The 11980-nt window shown below is 43.4% G+C and overlaps 1 long non-coding RNA gene across 3 annotated transcripts; it reads right to left on the bottom strand.

Annotated features, from left to right (window-relative positions):
• Positions 1–1451: 1451 nt before the first annotated feature.
• Positions 1452–10870, bottom strand: LOC106825522 (uncharacterized). 3 transcript variants are annotated; one of them, XR_011493536.1, is made up of 4 exons: positions 10372–10870; positions 6024–6144; positions 2768–2884; positions 1452–1831 (listed from the first exon to the last, which is right to left on the bottom strand). It is a non-coding gene; the product is annotated as an uncharacterized lncRNA (long non-coding RNA). The 3 variants fall into 3 exon arrangements; XR_011493535.1 differs by lacking the exon at positions 6024–6144 and having other exon boundaries at positions 10372–10865; XR_011493534.1 differs by lacking the exon at positions 2768–2884 and having other exon boundaries at positions 10372–10859.
• Between the last annotated feature and the right edge of the window lie 1110 nt (positions 10871–11980).

Genomic DNA, 11980 nt, shown 5'->3' with positions numbered 1-11980 from the left:
CCATGCTGTATCACTGACCTCTGGATGGGTAGGGGCTGGAGAAGGAGAAGCTGAGGTTAGTCGTGTGGACACTCCATGCCTAAGTGACTGACACCCAATTAAAACCCTGGAAACCAAGATTTGGGTGAGCTCTTTTGGGTGACAATACTTTGTGCATGTTGTCACTCACTGTCGCAGGGAGAATGAAGCACTGTCCATGCGATTCCACTGGGAGAGGACGACTGGGAGCTCACCCTGGCTTCCCCCGGACTCTGCCCTATTGCACGTTTTTCTTTTGGTTTTAATCCCTATCCCTTCACTGTAACAAACTGTAACCATCAATATAACAGCTTTTCTGAGCTTTATGAGTCCTTCTAGTAAATCACTGAACCTGAGACTGGTCTTGGGGACTCCGACACAAAGTTGCCTTTATTCCATCTCTCTTCCCTCATCCGGCTACTCTACCTAGGGGTCAAAGGCCCAGCAGGACAAGTCTGATTGGCTGACCTTGAGTTACCTTGCCCCCTGTAGCCAGCAGAATGCAGGGCACCTGGATATGCAGCCCCAGGAAGGCCGCGCTGAGTGGCAAGGAAGATACTCAAAATTGCTGGTACTAGAAAAAGGGAGAAGGGATGCTGACAAACAGCTAATTTGGCACCAGGTGGAACATGGGAGTCCAAGCTAACAGAAGGAAAGAGTCCTGAGGAGACAGTTTCCAACAAGCTATGTGGTATCCAGGTAAGTGTCTACCTGGCTGTTGGCATCAGGAAATCACACCAGACGATGGAAGGTCTCAGCTGCAGGATGGAGACAAAGAAAGTAAAAAATCTAGAGACTTTCATTGTGTGTCGAATTGTGCCCTCCCCTGCCAAAGATATTTTAAGGTCTTAACTCCCAGTACCTACGTATGTAACTTTATTTAGAAATAGGGTATTCACGGAGGCAATCAAGTTAAGATGAGGTCATACTAAATTAAGACGAGCCCTAAATCTAATGACTGATGTCCTTATAAGGAGAGAGGGAGAGAGGGCTTGGTGACACACAGACACATTGGGAAAAATAGCACGTGAAGACGGAGGGAGAGGTTGGGGTGCTGCAGTTACAAACCAAGGAATGCCAAGAGTTGCTGACAACCACCGAAGCCAGAAAAGGCAAGGAAGGATTCTCCCCTAGAGCCTTTAGAGAGAGCGTGGCCCTGCTGCCATCTTGATTTCAGACTTCCAGCCTCCAGAACTGGGAGAGACCACATTTGTGTTGTTTTAAACCACCTGGTTTGTGGCAATCTGTTATGGTAGCCACAGGACACTAATGCAGTTTTTGGTACTGGAAGTGGGGCACTTCTGTCATAAATGCCTTCAAAAATGTGGAAGAGCCTTTGGAATTGGGTTATGGGAAGAATTTTGAGATGTTTGATAGAAAAAGGCTAAATTGCGTTTGTTCGCCTAAAAATAAAACAGCCAGTTATTTTACCAGCAAAATCAGTTTATTTGGGAATAGGAAAGGAATTGCAATTTGGGACAAGCACGCTATAGCAAAAGCCACAGGCAAGTCTAGCACACAAAGGAGGAGTTTATTTTATAGAGAAAAAGGAGGAAGTTGGGAGGGTTGTTTTGAACAGAAGCCCATTGGTGGAAAACAAGGTCTTGTTCAGGGTGGTGACTGTTTCTCGTTGGCTGGGTTGCTGGGGTGGTCTTTCTTGTCTAGAAGGCAGTGGACGTCTCTTCCGGGGCCTGTGACGGACGATCTTTCCTGGAATTGACGCAGAGCAGTAGTGCTGAGGGCTCCCCCTTCTGGCCTCCCCACTTCATTTTGTGTAAGGTTTCCCTTTATTAATTTTCACACCTTGAAGAGACTGTTGATAGAAACAGAGACATTCAAGGCGATTCTGTGAGAGCTTCTGAAAGAGTCAGGAGGGCTGTAAGAAAGCATCTCTTCCCTTAAGGAACATGTATATTATCTGCACAGAATGTTGGTGTGGGGCCTGGTTTACGAACGCTGAAGGTGCTGCTGGGGAGGCTTTCGAGGAAATGATGAACACGTTATTGGACACTGGCAGAAAAGCAGTGCCTGTTATAAAGTGGTAGAAACTTGGCAGAATTGTGTTCTGTTGTCAGGTAGAAAGTAGAACTTACAAGGGGTGAACTTGGATATTTTGGTGAGGAGATTGCCTAGCAAAATGTGGAAGGTGCAGCCTGGTTTCTCTTTCCTGCTTATAGGAAAATGCAAGAGGAAAGAGATAAATGGAGGAATGAATTGGCGGAGAGATTAGGAGTGTGACTTGCAGATCTAACCAACTGTTTCCACAGAAATCCTGCCAGCGGGACTGAAGTAGGAGAGAAAACAGAGATACAGAGACACACAGCAACACGGGAGAAGGCCGTGTGAAGATGGAGACAGAGACGGGACTGATGCGACTGCAAGCCAAGGATTGCCCAGGGTGGCCAGCAGCTGGTGGAAGCTAGGAAAGAAGCGTGGAAGTGTAACCGAAAGTTCAGTCCCTGAACCCGATGCCAATTCAAATAACGAGAACGGTCTTGAGTGGAAGAGGAAAGTCTTTACTATGCCAGGCACAGGGAGCAAAGCAAGGGCTCATGCCTCAGAAATTGCTGGCTCCCCGACAAGGAATGGGTAGGGGTTTTTATTTGGGGTTTTGGGTAGGGAAGGGGGAACATGCAGCTTGTGCAGCTCTGTGCTTTCCCACCAGCCTGCGTTTGGCCTTGAGAGGCTGCTTGCAGCGAGGCGGGGTGGGGGGGGGGGGATAGGAGGATGGCAGGTGGGCGTCCTTCACCATTGTCTCTTGTCTCGTCTTCCTGTTTGAGGCGGGTTCGAGCGCCGGGAGTGAGGAGTTGAGGTCTGGGAAGCCTGCCCTCCTTGATATTCTTGAGACAGCGGCTTTCCTGGCAGACTTCAAGGACACATGATCAGCTAAACTTTAGTGTGCCTCCCATTCCAGGCCACCTGGGCTTTTCACAATTTGTAACTCCCATTTAGTTATAAAGCTCAAGGAGGCAAAGGTTAAAGAAAGAGGTGTTTACATATGAGCGGAGCTAGAGAAGCAGGAAAGGGGGTGGGGGGGGTTAGTTTTAACCCCATATACGCTGCGTTCAATGTGGGGGAACCGATATCAGGGCTCATGTTAAGAGCCTGTAACAGAAATCTCTGTCAGAGGCTCCAGTAGGAACCAACCCTGTCAGCACCTCGATTTTAGACTTCCAGCCTCTAGAGCTCTGAGAGAATAGATGTCTGTTGTTTTAAACCCCCAGGCTGTGGCAGTTTGTCATGGCAGCCCTAGGACACTAACACACAGACTTTTACAAGTAATGACATGGCAATGACCTTTGGGGAGGCAGGCACGTGAAAGGGTGGACAGCAGTAAGCTCCTGGAGGACAATTTAGGCAATATCCATAAAAATGGAAAGGCATGCGCCACTGACAAAGTAACCCTACTTCACAGTTGGTCACATACATTGTAACGTTGTTTGAAACAAATAAGCAGGAGTCTGGATAGATATATTATGGAACATCCTTTCAATGCAATACCTCACAAAAAGAACACAACAGTGTAACATTTCATTTCTTCAAAAAAGAGATTTGAGGCACATATGGTGAAATGTTTTTTAGAATAAAATCACATCATGGGGATGCAATAGCAAGATATATAATGGGGGGCCAGCACCCTGGCCAAGGGGTTAAGTTCGTGCTCTCTGCTTCGGCAGCCCGGGATTTCGCTGGTTCAGATCCTGGGCACAGACATGGCGCCGCTCATCAGGCCATACTGAGGTGGCGTCCCACGTGTCACAACTAGAAGGACCCGCAACTAAAAATATACAACTATGTGCTGGAGAACTTTGGGGAGAAGAAGAAGAAGAAGAAAGATTGGCAACAGATGTTAGCTCAGGTGCCAATCTTTAAAAATATATATATAGCTCTATCTATCTATCTATTTATCTATCTATCTATCTATCTATCTATCTACACACACACACACGCACACACGCACAATGTGGGGGAGACCTCCATAGGACAAACTATCCAATTTCTTAAACAAGTAAATTACAAGGAAGGAAAAAACAGAGGGATGAGACACCTATAGCTTAAAAGAGATTGAAAAGGATTCTGTTCCTGCTGTGCCAGAGTAAGCACCTACTGGAACTGACCTGTCTGCAGAGAACTAGAAACTCTGAACAAAATGAAATAAAACAAAGCAATGACCATAAGATACTAGAGAGCGAAGAGTCTCTGGAGGGTAGTTGACACTGGAGAGAAGGGCCAACTTGGAATGAATTTCCTGTTTCTATAGCTTTTAGCTTAAAGGTGAGCAATAGTCCATGTGGCATGGGGTGGCTAAAACTCCAATAAAAACCCTGCAGTCTTTCTGACCTCAACACCTGGAGGACACAGTTCAGGCAAACCACAGCTGCTAGAAAGTGAGCAAGGGATTCTGGAAAAAAGAGGAGACAGAGAAAAGGAGCCCTAAATTCTCCTGTAAGGAGCCCGTATAGATGGTTCCCCAGTCTCTGGCTTATCCCTGAACGGCGCCTGCGCCGGCAGGCTCAAAGCAGCCCAGCAAAGGATAGAGAACTGAACTGAGATTTGAGCAGCCATCCAAAAAGACAGAATCTAAAGTCTGAGTTCAAGTGAGCAGGTTAATTGTCTACTAAAAAAGACAGTTTTTTCTAAGACACTCTTCAGAAGACTGTAACAGAGTTTAGAGTCTCCACGACATACCAGTCACATTATCTACGTCACAATAAAAAATTACTCCACTCTGAAGAGCCGGGAAGAAATGACCCATTCTCAAGAGAGGAAAGCATCCTTAGAGACTACTCCCAAGATGACCCAGATATTATATAGCAGACAAGAATTTTAAGGCAGTGATCACAGTTATGCTCAATGATGTAAAGAAGAAGTCAGCAAATTTTTTCTGTAGAAGGTCAGATAGCAAATGTTTTTGGCTTTGTGAGTCACACAGGATCTCTGTTGCAACTGCTCAACCCTGAAATTGTACTGTGAAAGCAGTCATAAGATAGTGTGTGTAAACAAAAGATATAGCTGCTTTTCAGTAAAACTTTATTTACAAAAACAGACAGTGAGCCAAATTAAATCCACAGACTGTCATTTGCTGACCCCTGACATAAAGAAAAATATCTCACAATGAATGAAAAGATAGGAAACCTCAGCAGAGAAATAAAAACTAAAAAAAGAACCAAGAGGAAATTCCACAACTGAAAAACAGGATGCCTAACATAAAGAATTCACTGGAGGGGCCAGCCTGGTGGTGCAGCAAAGTTCCCATGTTCTGCTTTGGTGGCCCGGGGTTTGCCGGTTGGGATCCCGGGTGCGGACATGGCACTGCTTGTCAAGCCATGCCGTGGTGAGTGTCCCACATATAAAGTAGAGGAAGACGGGCATGGGTGTTAGCTCAGGGCCAGTCTTCCTCAGCAAAAAGAGGAGGATTGGCAGCAGATGTTAGCTCAGGGCTAATCTTCCTCAAAAAAAAAAAAAAAAAGAATTCACTAGATTGGGTTTAACAACCAAACATAGATGACAGCAAAGTAGTAAGTGAGCTTGAGGGTAGAGCAATAGAAATTATTCAATCTGAAGAATAGGAAAAATAAAAACCAAATAGAACCCCAGGGATCAATGGGACAACATCAAAAAGGGTAACATAAATGCAATTGGACTCCCAGAAGGACAGAAGGCGGGGAGAGAGGGTAAATAAAAAAGAAGAAGAAGAGAAATTGATAGCTTAAAACTCAACAATAAGAAAACAAACTCTGATTTTATTTTTTTTTAAGATTTTTTTGTTTTTCCTTTTTCTCCCCAAAGCCCCCCAGTATATAGTTGTATATTTTAGTTGTGAGTCCTTCTAGTTGTGGCATGTGGGACTCTGCCTCAGCATGGCCTGACGAGCAGTGCCATGTCTGCACCCAGGATCCAAAGCGGTGAAACCCTGGGCCTCCGAAGCGGAGCGCGAGAACCCAACCACTCGGCCACGGGGCCGGCCCCATAACTCTGATTTTAAAATGGGTGAAAAAGTTTACCTGGCAGATGAGATGCCGTGATCACAAAGGTGGTTTCCCCGGGACAAGGCTCATCCAATGCTCACCCCTGTGATTTCCCCACGTGTCCTAGGAGGGGACTGCTCTGTGTTCACGTTCTCCCCTGAAAAAAATGGGCAAAAAGCCTGGACAGACACCTCACCAAGGAAGATATACAGAAGGCACATAAGCCAAGTAACTCATGAGTCAAAGAAATAATCACAAGAAAAATTAGAAAAGATTTTGAACTGAATAACAAAAATATCAAAATTTGTGGAGCTAAGGCAATGCTTAGAGGAAAACTTAGAGTCCTAAATGCCTGTATGAGAAAAGAAGAAATAAGTGCCTAAAGTCAATTACCTGAGGATCAACCTTAGGAAGCTGGAAAGCGAAGAGTAAAGTAACCTCAAAGTAAGTAGAAGAAAGGAAATTGCAGTTCCAGAAACAAAAAACAAAACAAAACAAAACAAAATAATTGTTAAAACAGCAAGGCCAAAAAGTAGTTCTTTGAAAAGATCAACAAAATTGATATACCTTAGCTAGAGCAATTAAGAAAAAACAGAAATACACAAGTTAGTAAGATTAGGGGTGAAAGAGGGCTATTGCAACAGAAATTGACAGCATTAAAAGAAGAATTAGAGAATATTCTGAACAATGTCAGCCCTACAAATTCAACAGGTTAGAAGAAAGGGACAGATTCCTTGTAAAATGCTGACACAAGATGATAAAATAGAAAATATAAATAGAATTGTGTCTACTAAAGAAATTGAATTCATTAAAAAAAAATCTTCCACAAAGAAACTCTAGGCCCAGATGATTTTGCTGGCAGATTCTACCAAATATTTAAGGAAGAAATAACATATATCTTAAACAAATTATTTTTAAAAACAGAGGAGGATGGAACACTTTCCAAGTCATTTCGTTGAGTCCGTAGAACTCTGGTTCCAAAACTTAAAAAACACATTTTAAAAATTGCAAGCAGGGGCTGGCCCCATGGCCGAGTGGTCAAGTTCGCGCGCTTCGCTGCAGGCGGCCCAGTGTTTCGTTGGTTCGAATCCTGGGCGCAGACATGGCACTGCTCATCAAACCACGCTGAGGCAGCGTCCCACATGCCACAACTAGAAGGACCCACAACGAAGAATATACAACTATGTACTGGGGAGTTTTGGGGAGAAAAAGGAAAAAAATAAAATCTTTAAAAAAAAAAATTGCAAGCAAATAGTCTTCACTAACATGGATGGAAAACTCCATAAGAAAATATGAGCAAATTCAATCTAGCAGCAGATGAAAAGGATAATACATTATGAGCAAGTGGGATTTATCCCAGTGATGCAAAATGGGTTTGGCATTTGAAAATCAATGTAATTCACCATATTAGCATCATGAAGGATAACCATACTTCAGTAAATTCAGGAAAAGCATTTGACAAAACTCAACACATTCATAATAAAAACTGTTAGTAAACCAGGAATAATAAGGAAATTCCTCAATCTGATAAAGCCCATCTATTAAAAAAAAAAAACCTACCGTTAATATCCTGTTTAATAGTGTTCCGTAAGACTGGGAACAAAGTAATACCAAATCTATTTAACATTGTACTGGGGGTCCTAGCCACCGCAATAAGGCAAGGGAAAAAAGGCACAAAAATCTGAGAGAAGAATTAAAACTGACTCTCTTTCTTGATGACAAGATTATTTAGATAGAAAATCCTACGGATTCTACAGCTGCTAGAACCACAGGATATAAAATTACTGTCCAAAATTTAACTGTATTTTATATACTGAGAGCAAACAACTGGAAATAAAATCTTAAAACATTTCCATTTATACTAGTCTCCCCCAAACCGTGAAATTAGAAGTAACAAATTTAACAAGAGACTTGCAAGACCTACACTGAAAACTATAAAACATTGTTGAGAGAAATTACGGGATATTTAAATCAACAGAGCAAAATGCCATGCTCATGATGTGGAAGGCACACTACCCCGAAGACACCAACTTCCTCCCGCACGGATCCATAAGATTGGCACACTTCTTCTTAAAGGGCTGGATAGCAATTATTTTAGGCTTGTGTGCCATATGGTCTCTGTTGCAACCTCTTAACTCTGCCATTGTAGCGTGAAAGCAGCCACAGACAATAAAGAAAGGAACAGGCAGGGATGTGTTCCAATAAAACTTTATTTACAAAATAGGTGGCTGGCTGCCACAGGCTGGGTTTGCCCAAATTTATAAATTGAACACAATCTCAATTGTAATCCAAGCAGGATTTTTGTGGAAATTCACAGTCTGATCCTAAAATTTATTTGAAAATTCAAAAGACTTAGAATATCCAAAGCAGTCTAAAAAATGAAGAAGAAAAAGAACTTACATTATCTTACTTTAATACCGACCGTAGAACCACCATAATCAAGAAAGTGTGGTCCTGGCGAAAGGATTGACAGACCAACAGAATAGAACGGAAAGCCCTGAAATGCAGCCGTATTTACACAGTCAGTTGATTTTGAAAAAGGCATCAAAGCAATCCAATGAAGAAAAGAAAATCTTTTCCACAAATGGATGTGGAATCGCCATATGTTCTTACGGAAAAAAATGAGCCTCAGTGCCTATTTCATACCATACAAAACTCAAAATGAATTCAAGACGAATCATAGTGATAAGCATACTAGACAAAGCCATAAGCTTCTGAAGGAAAACAAGAGAACGTCTTCAGGATTTGAGGGGTCGACAAAAATTTCTTAGGTCACAGAGAATAAGATAAAATTTGATAAATGAAATTTTATTAAATAAAAAACTCCTGCTCATCATCAGGTTTCGTTAAGAAAAATAAATAGGCAAGCCACACTGGGAGAAAATATTCACAAAACATATATCTGAAAAAGGACTAGTGCCCAGAATATGCCTATTTTCAAAATAGGCATATAGTCCTTTTCCAGAACGCCTATTTTTAAAAAGCCTCCAATCAATAAGGCTGAGACTAGCAACTAAATTTTAAAACAGGCAAAAGATTGGAACAGGCACTTTACTGAAGAAGATGTATGAATAGCCAATAATGAAAAATATTCAACATGACTATATTCAACATCAGGGACGTGTAAATTAAAACTATAGCACACATCCATTACACACGCATCAGAACGGCTAAAATTGAAATACCTGACAGCATTAAAGATTTCTGAGGATGTGGAGCTGGACATCTCAGACGTTGTTGGTGGGAACGTGAAATGGGACAACCGTTTTGGGAAAAGGTCTGGGAGTTTCTTGGAGAACTAAACGATGCCTACCCGATGACACAGAGTTCCACTCTCTGATGCGTGCTGAGAGAAATGAAAGGACATTTTCACAAAAAGTCTTGCACGGTCATGTTCACAGCCACTTTATTCATAACAGCCCCCAGTTGGAAAGAGCCCTCGTAGCACCAGTAGGAGCATGTTGGAACAAACCGCGGTTCGTTCCCTCACTGGAATCTACTCGCCAACAGGAAGGAACGAGCTGCCAATGCCCACAGTAAAGATGAACCTCAGAAACATTGCCCTGAGTGAAAGGAGGCTTACACAAAGGAAGCGTAGAGTATGACCACATTTATAGGAAGTCCTAGAAGAGGCAAAATAAATCTGCCTTGGAAGAAAATCAGAACAGGGGACGCCTCTGGGAGATTGCAGGTGGGGATTGAATAGAAAAGGGCATGAGGGTACTTTCTGGGTTATGATGATCTTCTGTATCTTGACATATTTCAAATTATTCACATGTACGTTTTTGTCAAAACACAGAATATGACAGCTAATATGTGCGCATTTCATTGTATATAATATTCCCCCCCCCTTTTTTTTGCTGAGGAAGACTGTCCCCGAGCTAACAGCCGTGCCAGTCTTCCTCTATTTTGTATGTAAGAGCCGCCACAGCGTGGCCTGATGAGCAGTGTATGTCCACGCCCGGGATTCGAACCCACAAACTCCAGGCCTCAGAAGGGGAACGCGCAAACTTAACCACTATGCCACTCAGTGGACCCTCCATTTTTTTATTGTGGTAAAATATGTTACATAAAGTTTTCATTTTAACCATTTTTAAGTGTGCAATTCAGTGCCATTAATTACATTCACAATGTTGAGCAACCGTCACCAGTATACTTGAAACCTCATCGCCCCAAACAGAACTGTGTCCCCATTAAGCAGTAACTCCCCACTTCCCCCTCCCCCAGCCCCTGTAACCTCTCATCTACTTTCTGTCTCTAGAATTTGCCTATTCTAGATGCCCGGAGCTGCGCTGCGCTGGGAGATGGAGCTGGGCTGTCAGTGCTGGGGCAGCGGGTGAAAGCAACAAGCCAAAGACGAAAGAGGGAATCTTTAATCACTTACTGTGATGACAGAAGCGAGAAGGCACCGACGCCCGGGTTCCGTCTTCCCCCATGAGTGGTGCACCTGTGGAGGGTCAGGTGGAGCAGGGCACGTGTTGAGGGGCCCCCCGGAGGGAGGAGGAGGGGGTGGGTGTGGAGGAGGACAGCTGGGAGTGGAGGAGCACTGGGCCCTGAGTCAGGGGGGCAGTGTCTTGGTGGTCCCCCCTCATCTCCACCTAAAGAGGCCTCACAGAGGCGCCTGGAGAAGAGCCCTGCCTGAGGTCGCAGATAGTGACCTAGGAATGGAGGCACCCGGCTAGGAATGTAAATGGGCGAGGAGAAGGCCCCTGGCAGAGTCCTTGCCTGCAGCTCCCTCAGAGCCCGCAGTGCCCGCTGGCTGGGCTGCTGGGGGGAGGGAGCTTCCCCACCCCTCCCCGCATGGCTACCAGGGAAAGCGTTTGTAATGGCCTGTGGCGGCCAAAAAGTCACACAAAGACCTTTAACCCGGAGCCCAACTCCTCACTACATATTTCAAGTAAGTGGAATCTTACAGCGTCTGTCCTTTGTGTCTGGCTTATTTTACTCAGTATAGTGTTTTCACGGTTCATCCATGTTGGAGCGTGTGTCATACCTGTCAAAACAGGTATGTTTGAATGGTTGTTTTCAGTTCTTTTGGGTAAATACCACCCAGTGGAATTACTGGGTCATATGCTAACTCTATGTTTAACATTTAGGCGAGCTGCCAAACTGCTTTCCACAGCAGCCGAACCACTTTACATTCCCACAAGCAGGGCGTGAGGGTTCCAATTTTTCCGTATCCTTGCCAATGTGTTATTTTTCTTTTTTGTTTTTTTAAGTTACAGCCCTTCTAATGGGTGTGAAGTGGTGTCTCATTGTGGTCTTGATTTGCGTTTCCCTGATGCCTAATGACGCTGAGCATCTTTTCATGTTTCTTGTTTCATGTTTCTTGGCCATGTGTATGTCTTTTTTGGAGAAATGTCTATTTAAGTCCTTTGCCCATTTTTCAATTGGGTTGTTTGTCTTTTTATTGTTGAGTTGTAGGAGTTCTTTATATATTCTGGGTATTAATCCCTTATCGTATATATGATTTGCAAATATATTCCCCCATTCTATGGGTTGTCTTTTCACTTTCTTTATAGTGTCTTTTGATGCACAAAAGTTTTTAATTTTGATGAAGTCCAATTTATCTATTTTTTTCTTTCGTTGCTTTTGCTTTTGGTGTCATATTTAAGAAACCATTGCCAAATCCAAGTTCACAAAGATTTTCTCTTATATTTTCTCCTAAAAGTTTTAGCTCTTAAATTTAGGTCTTTGATCCATTTCGAGTAGATTTTTTTTTCCTGAGGAAGATTCACGCTGAGCTAACATCTTTTGCCAATCTTCCTCTTTTTGCTTGAGGAAGATTTGCCCTGAGCTAACATCTGTGGCAGTCTCCCACTATTTTGTTTATGGGTCGCTGTCACAGCAAGGCCACCAACGAGTGGTGTAGGTCCGCGTTCAGGAACCAAACCCAGCCCGCCAAAGCAGAGCGGCCGAATTTAAAGCTAGCCCCTTTTTTGAGTAAATTTTTGTGTATGGAGTAAGGTAAAATTCCAACTTCATTCTGCAAA

The sequence above is a fragment of the Equus asinus genome, chromosome 13, assembly GCF_041296235.1.
Source record: "Equus asinus isolate D_3611 breed Donkey chromosome 13, EquAss-T2T_v2, whole genome shotgun sequence".
NCBI lineage: Eukaryota > Metazoa > Chordata > Mammalia > Perissodactyla > Equidae > Equus > Equus asinus.
Note: the sequence above shows the minus strand (reverse complement) of the source record. Positions and strands in the feature narration are given on the sequence as shown.